The sequence below is a fragment of the Calypte anna genome, chromosome 2, assembly GCF_003957555.1.
Source record: "Calypte anna isolate BGI_N300 chromosome 2, bCalAnn1_v1.p, whole genome shotgun sequence".
Lineage (NCBI taxonomy): Eukaryota > Metazoa > Chordata > Aves > Apodiformes > Trochilidae > Calypte > Calypte anna.
In genome coordinates this window covers 20,044,133-20,057,011 of record NC_044245.1, presented here as the reverse complement: position 1 = coordinate 20,057,011, position 12,879 = coordinate 20,044,133, and the positions used below count along the sequence as shown (strand labels likewise).

The 12,879-nt window shown below is 34.5% G+C and overlaps 1 protein-coding gene across 1 annotated transcript in view; it reads left to right on the top strand.

Moving 5' to 3' along the window:
- The window catches only part of MALRD1 (MAM and LDL receptor class A domain containing 1), a 224,265-nt gene that overhangs the window by 102,727 nt on the left and 108,659 nt on the right, over positions 1–12,879 (top strand). The gene's annotated exons all lie outside the window — the stretch shown is intronic.

Genomic DNA, 12,879 nt, shown 5'->3' with positions numbered 1-12,879 from the left:
TGAGGGTTCCAACTTGCGATTACTATTTAGCAGTGCTATCTGTTTGGAACATTGCTTGAAATGTGGGATTAGAAATGATACTTTCAAAGGGAGCTAATTATACAATCACCCCAAGAATGTTCTTAGATTAAGATACTAACTATGCCCACAAAACATAAAAGCGTTGATATGAGTCTTATTTTATATTTTTTTACAAAAGAGACGTGGATTTGACAACTTCCATGACCTCCAAATTTGGTTGTCATCTCTCTCCCATCCCTCCTGTGGCATTACCACTGGCTATAAAAAGGGCAGATCCTTCCTTCTATTCTGCTCATGTCTCCACACCACTTATCTGGGATAAGCCGACGGCTGCCTGATCAGATTAGCAGGCTACAGGGGAGAAAAGGTATTCCCAAAGACAAGAGCACTGGTGGTTGTTGACTTCAGTTTTGTAGAGAAAACAAGTTGTTCTTTCCAGCAAATTAAACGAGATTCACTGAAGTGTTACACATGTCTTTAAGAACACAGAAATATTCACAGGAGATCACTGTTTACTGTCTACAGCACTGTCAATGAGAAATTGAGCAAGAACCATAAAAATGACAGGCATATAAGACACTTCCTCCTAATGTCCCTAATATTTCTTTTCTAGGAGACCTTTTGAATTGAACATGGCTTTGCCTAGGGCATGAACCTTAATTTACTTGCCTTCTATGTAGAATCTAATTTCCCTGGGAACTTGTTCAGTAGTTTAGACCCCTCTCCATTTCTGCAGCAAGTCGTACAGATCTGCCACTTGCTGAGCAAGCAACTCTGTTTTCACAAATGCCTTTGCTGAAAATGTTGGTTAATAATAGAAAAAATCATCTCCTTTCTATTGATCTCTATGCAATTGTCCTTACGCAGCATTAGACATCAGGAGTTCCAGTTTCCTACATGGAAGACATTCCATGTGTTTTCCTTTCACTGCCTTTTAAAAAAAATCTGCTATAAATTTTTGAGATTATAAAATCAGGTCTTTGTAAAGCACTTAGGAAATGAGTAAGCAGTGGAATGATACTGTAGCAAGAGGATTATTTTTCTCTTTGCACTCTTTCCTGATAGATCCTAAAATTTTATTTGCTTTGACCTTTCTGAGCATTAGGTCAATATGTTCTAGGAACTATCTGCAGTCCTCTGCTATGTCACTCCTTAGTAATGGGAATGATTTGAGCTCATCAGCTATATGTGACAATGGAGTTTGCTATTCTGAATAACTCAATACTTTATTTCATTTTCAGTCACTTAAGATGTAATTTATTTGCTTATCTCCAGCTGTGTGGCTCAGTTGGAGTTGTATAGGATACCTGGCACACCTGCTTGGGGCTGGCAGCTGTGTTACAGAGATCTTAGGAAAACCCAATGCCCAGCAATGTTGGCTGATGTTGGGAAGGCTGCCAAGTGCATAGCAAGCACTGGATAATGTCACTTTAAGCAATTTCATTTTCACAAAACATTTTTCCTGTTATTCATAGTTATTCCTAGCTCACAGCACTCAAAATAACTTCATAGCACTAGCAGAGTTACTTAACTGAACAGTCATTAACTTCCATGGTCACTTATGAGTAAGCATTAAAAAATACAACCTGGCTAAGTTTTGGTGGCCTTTGGTGAGTGGTGACTTTTTTGATTTGTTTTTGTTGGGTTTTTATTTGTTTTTCCCTGGACCATTTTTTAATTCATTTTAGCACAAATGTATAATTCACAATCAAATAAATAAATAAATGTAGAATTCAGCAACAGAGCTAAAATGAAAAAAAATAAGTAAAAAGGAAGAAAATAGTTAGGACAACACATTTTCCAAAATGACCCAGAGCTTTAAAGTGTATTCTAAAGACCACAAGATATTGCTTGTATCGCTCTTTTGCAGATATAATTAGATTTATAAAAATTTATAGACACTTAAATACAAATAACCTTGGCAGTTATTTTAACCAATATATAATTACAAGATTATGAGAGCAATCAGCTTTATGTCTCCTTATGCACAATTGATTGAATAACAAAGCATTTACATATTCCTTTGAAGCAACCAGCATTAACTAATGTCTAAGAGAACAGGATGTGGAACACATAAAGTAGAATCTCTAAAGCACTTTAAAGCCAGTTCTGGTAAAAACAAAGAAAAATAAATCCAACAAAAGTACCAAACCTATAAAGAGTACTTATAATTTCTGATGTGCCCCTGAACTTTTGGAGGAGTATACATAAATAGTTGCCTAATAACATACAGCATGGTGTGAAATATTTTTCCTCCTAATTAATGCCTGAACAGAATCAGGTTCTTAAATGTATCTGGAAGGAAAATCCAAGCAAGTGTCAATTTCCATTTTCATGTACAGATTAGTGTGAAAAAAAAAGTTCATGGTTATACTCTGGATTAAAAAAAAAAAATTGACATGTATAAATTTTTCCTTTTCTCCTGTTTTTTGAGTTGCCTTTCTTCTAGCTTAAGCAGAAATTACTGCCAATTGATGAGCAGTTAGGTTGATGAGTTTAGAATGCTGATTCTGGAGCATTTCCCATAATACTGGTGCAGTATCCCATCTATGGGATGTGATACACACTCATTTAACTGGAGACTAAACAATTACTGTGAGATGGCAGTGCAGGATGTCTTCTTCCTATGATGTCTGCTTCTAGTCATGTTCAGTGGCTACAACTTGCCACTCTGTGTGATTCTGATAGAGCTTCCCACTCACATTTTCTTTAGAGAATGAGATTTTTTCTTCATTAAACCCTTATGGTCTATTCTAAATAACCTCCCTCAGAAATCTTTTGCTTCTTCCACCTGTTTTCATAATGTGTCACCTTAGAGCCTCAGATTCTCCTTTTGTTGTCTCTACTCAGACTGGATCATTACCATTTTTGCATATGAATTGGAGTAGAACTCTTGCACACCTGGATACTAAAGATATTCAAGACTCAGGCATTATGGAGTAATCACTTTAGATTTAAGACATTAGATTCACATTGAATGGTGTCTGACAGGTAGTAGAATGGAAACGAACACCTCCAATAGTACTGTGCAAAGGTTTTGCAACAGATGTTGAAGATGATACCATCATGTGGTCGGCTTCAGAGGAAAATTTACAGGGTCAAATACTGCCTTCAAAATGCTAAAAATTAAGAATAGATATAATTCATAGCTATTATAGTAGAAAGCCTCCAGATACACTTTCTTGTTCAAACACTGTTTACTTTTATTTCTTTTAAGGACATTAGTGTAATTGAACTGATGATAGATTTTAATAGTCTGTTTTATCCAGCACTACCGTTGTTCACAGACACCACGTACCAGATTTTTATCTTGATAAAAATGTTTATGAATTGGCTGCATAAAGCTTTATGTAAGACACTTCTGATGCTATTACAACTCATCTTGAGGACATGTAAAGTGTTGTTTCCATATTAAGTCAAAGACTAAACCATGCCTGGTTTGGCAGACATTTACAAAATAGTATTTGTGTTACATGTCCTTCCATAAGGCTGAATTAAGCTACAAGATCTGCTACTAGCACAATAACCAGACATATCTGTCTTCTAACAGATGCCTTTGAAGTTTGTAGGATATTATATTTTCCAGTTTTCTGTTTATCATCTGTCTTGGACAGAGTTATTTGCAACTATGTGTGGTCATAAAAAAAGCAACCTGCCTTGTTTCCAAATAGGTGAATTAGATTCCATTATACTAATGCTCAAATTCTACTGTTTTTTGAATCCAGATCTTCCCATTAACAGAATGAGTGCTTACATTTGTAGAACAATATAATTTATGAGCATAAATTTTGTTGGGCACCATCTGGAGCTTTTTGTGTGACTAGATAGAGAATGCACAAGCATTTAAAGATATGATATAAAAAATTCTTTTATTATCATGATGAAAACAGACAAGAAATTATTTTCTACAAAAAAGAAAGCAGCCTATTCTATGTGATTAATTTGGGTATGATATGGCAAGACAAGGTGTTACATCAGAAGAAAATTCACTTTTAGTGAATGAGACCCAGAATGCTAATGTTATTTTTTTTGTTGTTTTTCATAAGAATTACCCTAGTTTTCTGAAGAGTTCTAATAACATACTTCTATGACAGGTTTGTAATAGGTAACTAGATAGATAGAGAACCGAATGAAGCTGAAATGCTAGTTTTGCACTGTGAAAAATTATCATAGAATGAAGAACAACAAAAATGACTAAGATTAATTTTTGAATCTCATTAATTAATCCAGGTTCATTCGCTAAAATATTTTGAGATTCACAGTCAGTATTACTATACATACTTTATATAGTTAACGAGGTAATTAAAACCATTCACTTGTAAGAATTAGTTGGTTTTCTTTTCATGTATTCTGAAGATCATACTGGAAATAACAATTTATGTTACCTGGGGGAAGGACAACTGTCTCTGCTGCCAACATGTGCCAATGTGGTCCCTAGAAAAGAACAATGCTGGGAAGCTGTCTCTCCATAAACTGCACGTTCCTGTTCTGATATTAGAGATGAATTTCACAGAAGCTTGGGGAATACACTCTCTAGTTTCTTGGTAACAAGTTACATTTATGAAAGCTTCAGAGAAATGACCTTATCTATAACAATAATTCCGTATCTAACATTTTACTGAATAATTTTAATTTTGAATATTTCTATCTTTGGTTTTTGTTTTTTTTTTTTTTTTTAATGGAAATGTAGTATTCATCAGCAGAAATGAACCGTGGGTTTTTAATAGCCAGCTATCAAGTAATAATTAACTATCTATTTCTTGAAGTTAGAAGGAACACAGCCTGGAGTTATATGGACATTAACCTTCATAATAGTACATACATAGTTGCACAGTCTTAGACAAAATACTGACTTCTGATTTTGAAACTGTTTGAAACTATGAACTTCAGAAACATAGCTGAAATATCTCTTCTTATAAGAAGTTGGTGTTCTTCATGCTTCTGAAAAAAATATCAGCATACATGGAAAGACTCTGTGCAAGCAGAATATCTGTTCTAAAGAAAGTATTTCCCTACTGAGAAAATGTGACAGCTACACCAATCCCCTTTCAAGTGACCATATTTATAGCAAATTATAATTAGCCCATGATGATAAACCCAGGCATGATTTTGATCATAAGCTTCTAAGCCTACTTCTTTCTTATTCATAATTCTTAACATAATTGTTCTAGTGGGATATATAAAATCTAGCTAGCACGATAGATAAGTTACTTTTTCAAGTGATCAGGAATAAAAAGTAGCTGATGCAGCAAATTAAGATTCACTATCCAAGAAAGAAACTTGATTGTTATTCTTCAACTTTTTTGCAGCAGGATAACAAATCCTCAATAAATCCTACCATAAGCAAAAATCTTGACTCTATCTCCATACAAGGAGGAAAAGATCCTGTCTATAGTAGAGTTATTGCTGTTCTGTTGTGCCAGGCAGGGACAGGGATGACTTCATATACATCCTGCAACTGACTCCCTTTGGAATTAATTTCTGTGAAGGATGCTTATATAATTCTGTGTAGTGACTTTTAGGAGATGTAGAGGTGCAACCAAATGTAAATGACTTTCATATATTGGCTATATATTGGTCAAAAAAATATTCCAGTTGTGAAGCTAAATTGGTAAAACCATCATAGCTCAGGAAGAGTACAATTTGTTCCTCTGTCCCCAAAGAATAACCTAGTTATTCTAGCATACCTAGCTCTGAGTTTTGTGAGGTAAAGAACTGTAAGCACTGAAAGTTTAGAGCTTGGTTATCCAGGACACTAGAATTCGTCAGTATTCTAGTGCATACAAAACATATTCTACTGGTTTGTCAATTTCAAAAGACTCGTAGATATATTCTTGATTTAAAAAAAAATATATCTTAAATGTGGATGCTCAGCTTCAAATTGATAAGACCTAATTTGGCATACAGCAGAAATGTCACAGAAGCCTTTCTAACTATTTTTGGCACAGCCATAGTTATAAAATTATTTATTTTTTGAGGTTGTCGAGTATTTTGTAGTTAGGCTTCGAAAGAAGACTGGTGTAAGAAAATATTCAGATACTGTTGGACTTACCGATGAAGGTTTGGGTCCAGTTTTTTCAGCAAGATTGGGTTTTGGGTTCCAAATCCGTTTGTACTTTCTTTTGTGTTTCCCTTACCTTCCATTCTGTATTGTGGAAGAGCTGAATGGCAGAGCATGCATACAAATCAGTGTATCTGAACGGGTCATGAATAAATTCAGGCTAGATGCTAAGTGAGACCCTCTTCTGAAAACTGAAAAATAGCCCTCAAGTAGCAGTAATGAAGTCACTGATTCCATTGAATGCAAAGGAACTGCCTGATATTGTTGACTTTCAAACAAGTTAACTAAACCCAGTGATTTGAGAAATTCCTGTTAAAACCAAAGTTCCTATGGAATAGGATAAAATAATCTCATCAGGGCTCCCTTTCCAATGAGAAACTTTTCTGCTGTTTCCTTGTTCAATCACTTGCTAAGCTTATGTGCTCCTATTTGTTTACCTCAAAGAGTGCTGCTAAACATGAACACATACTGAATTGAGATATAGTTAATAAAGCTATCATTGCTATGGGGAATTCGGATTGTTTGGGTTCATATTACCATTAAATGAAAAAATTATTTTGTCTTATTCGTAATGTCTTGAAAAAATAATAAACAGAACTACTAGATCACCCTCGGAGACATCGATGTCATTATTGACATTAGAGCATGCAGGTTCCAAATTCATCTGTTACTTGCAGAATCTCATCTCAAACCACTTAGGTTGACTTTCTAAGTATATTTTTCATCTTTCTCTTCCATTGCCTGAGAAAAAACATAACTGTAGCACAGAGGAAAAATTACCATATTAGAAGCCATTTTTCTTTGGGATGCTGATTGATTACAGAGTTTGTTGATATCTTTCTGCTGTAGCTCTTTCACACTTTTCATCTCATCTGCACTAAACTGTGAATATTCCAGAACAGTTTCCTTTGTAATTTACATTTGCGTTTTTGAACATGAATACTGATTAAAAAGCATAAAATAATGTTCATAAATAGTAGAAATCCCCAGCAGAACATAGATATACATAATTCTTTACCTTTTGAATAGTGAACAGTTATGTCAATTTAAAGCTAGTTCTGGACCATCTCATAGTGTCTGACTTGTCAAAACCAAAACTAAACAAACAAAACAAAGCATTTCCTGGAAGAGACTTCTGAGGTCTTGTGGACATATAATATGATCACTCAGTGACTATTTTTTACTTTTACTGCTTAAGTCACATCTTTTTTTCATGCCTTTATTTGCCAGGGAAGGGTTTTCTAAAAATATTTGGTTTCTACTTCCAGCTGAGGAACCAGCTATTCTCAAATTCTGGGCTTCCATGTCTACTGCCCTCTCTCAATCAGGTTAGAACTGACCAGGAGAGGGTCCTACCTTCTGGTCTCAGAGACAGGACTGTAATTGTACATGAAAGCTGGCTGATCAGGCTTTGGGTGGGAAGCGTTTCCCCTCTGTCGCATTTACTGAGCACAGTCCATCATCTCTGGCAAGGTATTCAAAGGGGATTTATCACTGTACTGCAGCTCTACCTTCCACTATATGCTCTGGGCAACAATTTGGAGTGTGATGAAGAATAGAAATTTCTTCCTGACCTATCTTGTCTACTCAGTGTTTACACACCCCATTTCTCACACTCAAACTGCTCTGACTTATGGGTTTCTGTTTTACTTCAAGCCATCATTTAGACTCAATCTGCAGCTTTTTAGTTCCATCAGAAACACAGCTGATGAAACCAATGACCAGGAAATGCAAATGCCCTGCCTTCTTCCACTCTTCATAAAATCAGATCGTAATAGGACCTTTAAGGTAGAGGTCACACTGCTCAGGCAAAGATGTCCATGTGCAGTACAAAGCATTTAAGGTTAGCAGTTGAATTGTATTTCCAAAGGGCACGCTACAACTAGGAATTAACTCTGGAGATTTTCAGAAATCAAATTGACTGTCTTCCTCCCAGATCTGCTGTGGTGGAGAAAGCTAGAGTAGCAAAACTGACTCTAGACCTTTTGACTTAAAAATACATATTACTACTGAAAGTCACTAAAGAAAGAAAAAAGTACTTTTCACATATTTTTAGGATCATGGATTTTAAACCTAAAACATTCCTTCTCTATCTTTGGTAATGAGTTCAGGCAGATAATATTTAGATTTAATTTGTTTTAGCAGAAACAAGGCAAACAAAATTTTTGTTGTGTTTCTTTTTTATTATTATTTACTAAGAGTAAATTCAAGTAAGAGAGTTAAGCTTTTTAGGTTGGTTGATATATAATCTTTCTCACTGTGGTAAATGCATGAATACTATTGTTTCTGAAAAAACTTTGCTTACAAACTAGATATGGATTCCTTTTTGTCTTAGTATTTCTTTGTTCACCCTCAAGAATGTAAGTTCTCTATTTCACCTTGGCTTTTGGAAAGGAAATTTTTATTTAAGAATTGATGTATTCGTTCTCATTAGCCATATATCCTGCTGCAGAAGTTTTCCTTGTCTGACCATTGCCTTATGTCAGAGACTTAAACCATCTGATTAGCACTGGAACAATCATTATAACATGTTTTGTATCTCATTTCAGTTTTCTGGCAAGGAACAGTCTTAATTCTAATGCAATAGGAGTTTCTGTCAATGTGTCCACGCCTAGGTCTTTTCTCATTCACCATGGGGATTTCCCAACTGAAGATTAGCTGAAAATCTCCTTTTCAGGTGACCTACTAGTGTGTTTCATAGACTAAATAGGTGTAGAATTACTCAAGGAGCATGGGAAAGTATGTGCTATTTCTACTACTAACAGTATTAGTATACCAGCACTGTAATAGTGGAGAAGTTAAAAAGACCTTCTCTGGCCAAAACTTACTTTTGTATTTCTTTTCAGTGAATGCATACATTTACATAAAATGTGAATACATTCACATGCACCTAAGAACCTGAGACTGAGAATTATTCTTCATAATGCTGTTTTTATAGTTTCCCGGACCTGTGTATGAAGAGGCATTGAGTGCCTATCCTGTCTTTAGCTTCTCTTATCCTCCAGAATCAACGCTAACCTTCAAAATAGCAAAGCACAATGTTAGGGCACACTGAATGTGTCATACATTGGGTATGTATAAGAATGACTGACAAATAGCCATTGTATTCTAATGTGAAATAGTAAATGGAACAAAGGAATCCTTCCATGCTCTGTCATGGATAGAGACAGTGATGTTGAACAGTGCTACGCTACCTTTCTGTATATATGTTTGATTCTTAGTGGTTTTGAGGATGGATATACTGCAACGGATTGCTGGAAAGGAATCCTTTTCTGTTTATATGTGGAAATGGGCAAGAAATCAACTGATGAAATTCTTGCTGGAGGTCTTTGTCATGGGAGACACTTGGAAAGTTAGCAGTTTCTTCCCAAAGTCCCTTTACAAATGAACAAAGGATGTTGTTTTCAAACTTTGCATTGCTCAGAGTATGAATAAATATATCAAAGTACCTGAATGGTTGGTTTGAAAACTCAAAAATTCAAATATTTGCTCTCTAACCTAGAAAAAATAGACTATTTACAAAGAAAGAACACATAAGGTGTAGTACATTTTTAGTCTTCTTTTTTTCTAAGTATTTTAATTTCTGAAAGTCTTTAAAAATTCTTGTAACTTCCCAGGCTTGGCTTTGGAAATGAGATGCATTTTTCACATGCCTGTGCTGACAAGTCATTATTACTATGCATCATCAGCTGTGATGAAAGCACTTTACTATATGTCCTTGGGTTATATGGGTGAGATATTAGAGGAAACATGTTCTTGATAATTTTTCTTTCTTTAAAGAATGGATACAATTCAGTCATACACTAATGTCAACTCAGACTGGTAATGATAATGGAGCTATTGTTGCAGGGAAAAACTCAAAGATCTAAAATATCTAGAGAGCTCATATCAATGGGATGTCATACTCTTGGCCTGCTGATTAATTACTCTGGCCTCTCTAGCAGATTATGGTTCTACAAGAACTCTAGCCCTAGTTGGAAAAAGTATACTTCCAGCTATGTGAATGTAAATAAAATATTTTGAAAATATTTTGAATCAAATCTATCTTTTCAAGCCTACTGATGTGTTATTCTGATACTTCTGGGAATTGTAAACTATCCCATTCCTTTGATTGTGTTCGGATTTGGAAAACATAGAGAATGATATCATTAAATATAATAAGTTTAAGAAGCACTCACTTAAAAACTTTTGGAATGTCCTTACCACCAATCTATTTCCTGTCATTCTAAAATACAAATTATCTTGCTGGTGAGAATTGAATTAAAGGCTTATGACTACAGTCATAACTAGTGCAATCTCATATACAACCATATTTTAAAGTTTTCTAGAGCTTCAGATCTTATTTACCTTTTTCAGTTTATCATTGTTAATTCCAAAAAGCAAAGCTATGCTAAGGGTCACCTCCATGAATCTTGATATCTAACAGATAAATTTGAGATTTTCACCTCTATTTCGTAGTTTCATTGAATTATTAAATATTTTATGTTAAACTAAAGCATATCTCCTGGGAAAAACTTCAGACTATTAAAAGCCCTTAACTGATGGATAATTTATCAAAGTCTGTGGATATCTATTCAGTGATTAATTACTCAGTCATTTTAATTTAATATGAATTTCACTAACTTCACTTTTCCAGCATGTAATTTTTTTTTCTTCTAAATTAGAGCTTTCTGCTAGAGTGAAAGACACGCTTTCTGAGTGTTTGTCTTCTTACATGTAATTGCAGAACATGATCAAGCTACCTCTTCAGCTTGTCTCTGATAAATTATACTGATTGGGCTCCATTTGGTCACTCAGTGTAAGTGGTTAAACAGACAATTCCTTTAGGAAACTTTCATGGCCAATCCAAGCAAATATGACACAACTAGTTGTCATCAATATAAAGTGAAAATGAAATTATTGCATACTTAGGTATGAGTCCAAACAACATGTGAGAATTTGTGATGAATTTTATGGTAAATTAATAAGTGGTATTTTTTTAAAAAGCTATTACCTTCATAAAGGGAAGGATGAAGGATGATAAGATTATTTTCTCTCTTGATGTTTTCAGGTAATTTTTCTTCAAAATGCATTTAAAAGAAATATCTTTCTAAAAGAAACATGATTAATCTTTGTTTTAATTACATATTTTAAAATAAATACATTCAATCTGCTGATTTTTCTTAGAGTATATAAAACAAGGCAATTATTGACTGGGGTTTCTGTTTTCCTCTGTTGTGTAGATCCTGCTCAGTTCAGAGATTATTGATCTGAAAGGCACAAACATCTCCTCTGGGTCTACTGCAGCCTACTGTGTTGATGCATAGGGCAAAAAGTCTACCTCCTAATAATCTTTCAGAAAACTGCTTGGAGGAAAAAGTTACTGAACCTTGCTAAGGAGAAGTTCCTCTAAATTAAAAACCCCTTTTGTACCCACAAGCATCTATGTATCAGAGTGTTTGGTTTTTTTAGGAGTTTGAAAAAATAAAGAGGAAAGGAAGAAAGCTCAGAAAGGAACCCTTTTCTTACAGTTTGTTGTGTTTGGTTATTTTTCTTTTTGTGGGTGTGTGTGTGTGGTTTCTTACAGTTATAGAACCTTAGAAATATGTCACTTAAGGAGAAAACATACTATGGAAGTTCATACAGAAACAAGTCACGTTACAGGCTCAGTTAGACAGTATGATATCATTCATTACACATGCTTCAAAAGATTCATTCATGCCAGGATTCAAAATGGATTTTTTTTGTTTTTTGTCAGAAAAGAAAGACTTCCACTCTCAATTCCCCCTTTTTTCAACCTGACACTTGAAGCAATGCTACAAAGGAGCCTCACCATGCAATAGTTATTGCAAGTATTGATTATGATGAGCAGTAAGGAAAAGTATTTCCAAACATGGACTTGTTCCTGGAATTTAAATTCTTAGTTTGCTGGCAAAATAACTTTTTTGCTTACATTATTCACACACACACACACACACGCACACACAAAAAAAAAAAGGCAGAAATTTTACAAAAAATCTGCATCTTACTTCAGGAAACAACACAGAAGTTGATTGAGAAATTGATAGAGTGGAGAGGTTGCTGATAAACTCTTCACTGTCTTGCAGGTTGCAGTTGATATGCAGTGATTGCATCAATGCAACTAATGCATTCTTTTAGCCAGGACCATTTTCAGAGATTGTGTACTAATAAAAATCATACTGATGCATTCATAAACTTGTAATTCTGAACTTCAAATAGGTCTTTTTCTTCTAGTCAGAGCCTGCCCATTTTCCTTATCTCCAGCTCTAAAGTCCTTTGCCTGATAATTCTTGTCTTTCTAAGTCATTGTCACAGTTGTATTCTAGCTTCCTTCTTTCTGGTTAGGCCTTTTTGTTCTCCTTTCTCTGAGCAACTATTAGAAGCTTGATTTCACTTTGCTCAAAGCAAAGTAGTGTGGCAATGTTTTTTCACTTAGTTTGGGACATTTGCAATTTTGAGTCTTACCTAAAGTCCTAGGAATGGAGGCTGCCAGCACACCAACTGCATACCCCATCTCATTTTCTTTTTGTTAATTAATCTGTTATTCTAATTTCTTAATAACATTCAGCCTTATCTGAATTTAATTTGCTTCCATTAGATTCTCCTTTAAATTCAGAGAACGCATATATAAATAATTTTTAACTCCATATGATTTTGGTATAAATTATTTCAAATTCTTCCCATACTTGTATAACTTTCATATATTTGCATGTTATAATTTTTTTTCTGATGAGTTTATATAGTGATTTATATACTTTATATAGTGATGTGATCTTATTTTTAAATGAAGTTGTATT